The sequence below is a fragment of the Penaeus japonicus genome, unplaced genomic scaffold (assembly GCF_977035675.1).
Source record: "Penaeus japonicus unplaced genomic scaffold, GWHDUDI00000001_assembly GWHDUDI00000002, whole genome shotgun sequence".
In the NCBI taxonomy this organism is placed as follows: Eukaryota; Metazoa; Arthropoda; class Malacostraca; order Decapoda; family Penaeidae; genus Penaeus; species Penaeus japonicus.
Genome location: NW_028234404.1, coordinates 36,755,155 through 36,760,154, shown reverse-complemented (window position 1 = coordinate 36,760,154; position 5,000 = coordinate 36,755,155). Strand labels below are relative to the sequence as shown.

Below are 5,000 nucleotides of genomic sequence, written 5' to 3'. Positions count from 1 at the left end.
TTTTCGCCCAGTCTCTCAATTACTCGTGCATCCATTCTCTCTTTCTCTTTATATCTATCTCTCTCTATTTATCTCTCTCTATCTATCTATCTTTTTATCTATCTATATATCAACTTATCTATCTACCTATCTATCTATGCCTCTCTCCTCTCTCTCTCTCTCTCTCTCTCTCTCTCTCTCTCTCTCTCTCTCTCTCTCTCTCTCTCTCTCTCTCTCTCTCTCTCTATCTATCTATCTATCTATCTATCTATCTTCACTTTAGCTACTTTTCTTTTCTCTTCCCACATTTCTCTTTATCCCCTCTTTTCTGTTAATCCTCATTACCATCGTGGGCGAGCCTTTCCCCTCATCCCCCACGATTAGGGCGTGAATCTAAGGGGAAAGCCTCATCTGCCTTTCCCTCGCCCTCATCCTCATGGCTAAACTCCCCTGCTTTGCCTCCTTTGATCATAGGGTCCCTGCGCCCCCTCGTCTTTAGGTAGGGTGAGGGGAGAGGACAAATATTCCCCTCTTCTATCCTTTACCTTCGGAGAGAAGGATTTTCCTTTCTTTACCTCACTGGGAATACTCTTCCGTCATATCTGTATTTATTTTTTCATCTTTTTTTTTTTTTTTTTTTGTCCCTTTCTGCCTCTTTTTCCCCTTAGATACTTGAAAATCTCCCTTTTTCTCTCCACTTCCTCTTCTCCTTTTCCCCTTAACCCTTCTCCCCCACCCTTTTTTATCCCTTTCCCCTCCTCCCTCACCCCTTACTTGCCTCTCTCCCCTTCACCCCCACCCCCACCCCTAACTCATCTCTTACCCCCTCCATTTCCCTCCCCCTCTACCTATACCTCCCCCTTTCCCTCTACCTCTCCCCCGTCTCCCCCTCCCTCTACCTCGCTCTCTCCCATTCCCCTCTCCCCCCTTCTCCCCCTCTACCTCCCCTTCTCCTCCCTTCCCCTACACCTCCCCTTCTCCCTCTACCTCCCCCTTTCCCTCTACCTCTCATTCCCTCTCCTTCACTCCCTCCCCCCTCTCCCTCTTCTGCCCCCTCCCTCCTTCTCCCCCTGCTTCCCCCCCCTTCCCTCTCCTTCACTCCCTCCCCCTCTCCCCCTCCCTCACCCTCCCTCCCTTTCCCCCCCCCCCCCTCCCCCTCCCTCCTTCCCCCCCTCCCTCTTCCTCTCCCTCTCCCTCTCCCCCCCCCTCCCTTCCCCCTCGAGTGAGTCATGCCACGGGGAGCGACAGGACAAACTCCTGCAATAATCTCCGGTGCTCAGGACTGAATTACCCCATTCTGCTACTCTGATCGAAGGTGGACCTCGGCCTTGTCTCGGAAGATAAAGGGGTGGTTATGGAGGCTCGAGGGGGAGCTCATAGGGGGTCGAGGGGATGCTCATGGAGGGTCGAGGGGGAGCGCATGGAGGTTCGAAGTGGGGGGGGTACATGGGGGAAGGTATGGAGGGTCGAGGGGGAGCCCATGGAGAGTCGAGGGGGAGCTCATGGGGGGTCGAGGGGGAACTCATGACGGGTCGTGGCGGAAGGTATGGAAGGTCAAGGGGAGGTCACCTGGGGGATGGGAGATCACGGAAGGTCAAAGGGAGGTCACGGAGACAGGGGGGGTAGGGTAAAATATATGGGGAAGGGGGGGGGGGGGGGCCAGGAGGACTGCAAAAGAAGTGAGATGGAAACATGAAAAGATGGAGAAGATGGAAAGGGCAGAAATGTAATGATCGAAAGATGAGGAGGAGAAGAAGAGGAAGAAGAAGGAGAAGAAGAAGAAGAAGAAGAAAAGAGACCGAATAAAAAGAAGTATAAATTGACATGACTGAATTTATGGTTCCATTTTGATTCCCTTTTTTTAATATCTTCGGAATTAGTTTCTTTCTTTGTTATTTTTTTTCTTGTTCTTTTCCTTTCTTATATTCATTCCTTTTCTTATCTTCTTCTCTTTTCAATTTTTATCTTTTATCTTCATTATCATTTCTCTTTTACGTTTTCCTTCATCTTATTTTTTTTCTCTCTCTCATCCTTTTTTACATTTTCCTTTCTCAGTTTCATTCCCTTTTCTCTTTTCTCGTAACATTTATTCTCTCCTTCGTACCTCTCCCTTCATAGTAAAGTCATTTTCCTTTGAGTTAATCTTTCGCATTTTCTTTCATTTTTGTATTCTCTCCATTCCCATTATCATTTCTTATCATATAGATATCTACTGCATATTATATATTAATTAAACTCTTGCCTTTATAGTCTACTTTATAGTGAAACTTTTTTTTCATATCTTTTTCAGTTATCTTTCATTTCCCTTTCTCTGTTTCCATTCTCTTTTCCCTTATTTTTTTCTATCTTTCATTTTCTCACCTTCTCCATCATTTTCCTTTCTCTAACTTTTATATCTAATTCCTATCTCCACTCCAATAACTTTATTATTCACACTACATATTAAAGTCTATATCTAAAGTATTTATTTACATATCAAATAAACGCTTTTATATCGGATTCTATATAAACTTTATATCATATACCAACTTTCCTATATCCATTATATATCAACTAAACTCTCTCCTTTGCGGCCTACTTTATAGAGAAACTATTTGCCTTCAAGCAAAAATTTATGATCAAACTTTCTTCGGATCCTAAGAAGTCGTAAAGAAATGCGTCTTCAGAAAAAAAAAAAAAAAAAAAAGATTCTAGCCTTTCTGATCTTCTCAGCGAGACAATAAGGGAAGCTGTGCTCTCTTGTTTTTTTTGTTTTTGTTTTTTCTTCTTCTTCTTTTTTTTTTCTTTTTTTTTGATATACTTATTCTTTCTTGCTTATTCTTATGCTTCTTTCTTTCTTTTTTCTCTCTCTCTTTTTCTTTTTCTTTTTGTCGTATTCATATGTTTTTTCTTGTTATTTCTTTCTTTTTCTTTCTTTCTTGTTCTTTTATTCTTCTTCTTTGTTGTTATTATTTTTTGTTGTTTCTTTCAATTCATTTTTTTCTTTCCTCTTTTTTTCCTTTTTATATTTCTTTTTTTCTGTATTTTTCTTTCTTCATTCTTGTCATTTCCTTGTTTTCTTCTTTATGTTACTCTTTTACTCCCTTTTTTTATCTCTTTTGTTAATTTTTCTTCTCTCTCTTTCTACTTCCTTCTTCTTCTTCTTCCTCTTTTGCTTCCTTCTTCTTGCTCTCCCTTTATTTCCTTCTTCTTCTTATTCTTTTAATCTCCTCGTTCTTTCCTTATCCTTATCATTTTCTCACTATTTCTTTCTCCTATCTTTTGCCTCTCACTTCTCCCTCTTCCTTCTTTTCTCATCTTACCCTCTTCCTTCTTTTCTCATCTTCTCCCTCTTCCTTCTTTTCTCATCTTCTCCCTCTTCCTTCTTTTCTTATCTTCTCCCTCCTTCTCCTTCTCTTTCTTTAACTTTTTTTTTCACTTTTTTAGGTCGGTAGGTAGATAATTAGGGAATAGATAGATATAGATAAAGATATAGAAAGATATAGATAAAGATATAGATAGATATAGATAAAGATATAGATAGATATAGATAAAGATATAGATAGATATAGATAAAGATATAGATAGATATAGATAAAGATATAGATAGATATAGATAAAGATATAGATAGATAAAGATATAGATAGATATAGATAAAGATATAGATAGATATAGATAAAGATATAGATAAAGATATAGATAGATATAGATAAAGATATAAAAAAGCTGAATAAAAAAAAGAGATTGTAAGCAATTCCCACCAAAATCCTATAATGAGATATCCCGAAAAAAATAAATCATTATAATAAAAAAAGGCAGACATGAAGCAAACGATTTAGAAAATGAAGAAAGTTTTAAAATGACTTTGACAAAGAAAACGGAGAACTTTCCTCACTCGCATCTCACCCTGGCCAACGGGAGGCGAGAGAATACCAAGGATAATTAAGTTTATTTTTTCCCCTCATTTCGAAAAGAGGGGGGGGGGATATAAATATATATATGTATATATATATATATATATATATATATTGTATGTATATATAATATATATATATATATATATATATATATATATATATATATATATATATATATATATATATATATATATATATATATATATATATATATATATATATATATATATATATATTCCCGAGAGGATTTCGACGAGACGAAGATTTGGGATGTGATAATGACACCGGCGGAAGTTCCAGGAAAGGAATGGGAATCTGCGGGAATCATTGGCCTGTGTTGGATCTTGGGGGATGCGGCGGAAGGGGAGGCTGCTCCTGGTTGAGTTATAGATAGATGTTTATTTATGTGTATGTATGTAGGTATACATATCATATATAAGTGTGTGTATGTATATATACATATATGTAAATATGTATATATGAATATATATGTATGTATGTATGTATGTATGGATATGTATATATATATATATATATATATATATATATATATATATATATATGTATGTATGTATGTATGTATATTGTATATATGGAATATGGGCATAGAGATGCAAATAGATAGCATATCATAGATATAGAAATGACTTACATTTATATGAAAGAATTTTTTTTTCAGGAATATTTATCAATGATATGTATTTTATGTATTATACACTAGCACATATCACACAAACTACATACACGACAAAAACAATAAAGCACATTGCACACAAGACGGCAAACACACACACACAAATGTAACACAGACATATACATACATGTACGTAAAGGAAGCATACATGAAACGCAAAAATAATCACACAAACCATGCAAGACTCCACAAACAAACACACAAACACACGATCTCACCCAAAAAACACCCCCCCTATACCCCTCACCCTTGCCCCCCTCCCTCCATCCATCCATCTTATACATCTAGTACCCTTGAAAACTAATAATATCGTTTTCTCCTCCTTCTCTTTATCTATTTATTTATCTATCTACATTTTTTTACAAATACATCACACACAAAACAATCACACATACCTCATAGATCTCTACACACACAAACACAAGCAGAA

The 5,000-nt window shown here is 37.3% G+C and overlaps 1 protein-coding gene across 22 annotated transcripts in view; it reads left to right on the top strand.

The window, feature by feature from the left end:
* LOC122253079 (band 7 protein AGAP004871) overlaps nucleotides 1-5,000 on the top strand; it is a 588,497-nt gene that overhangs the window by 447,728 nt on the left and 135,769 nt on the right. The gene's annotated exons all lie outside the window — the stretch shown is intronic.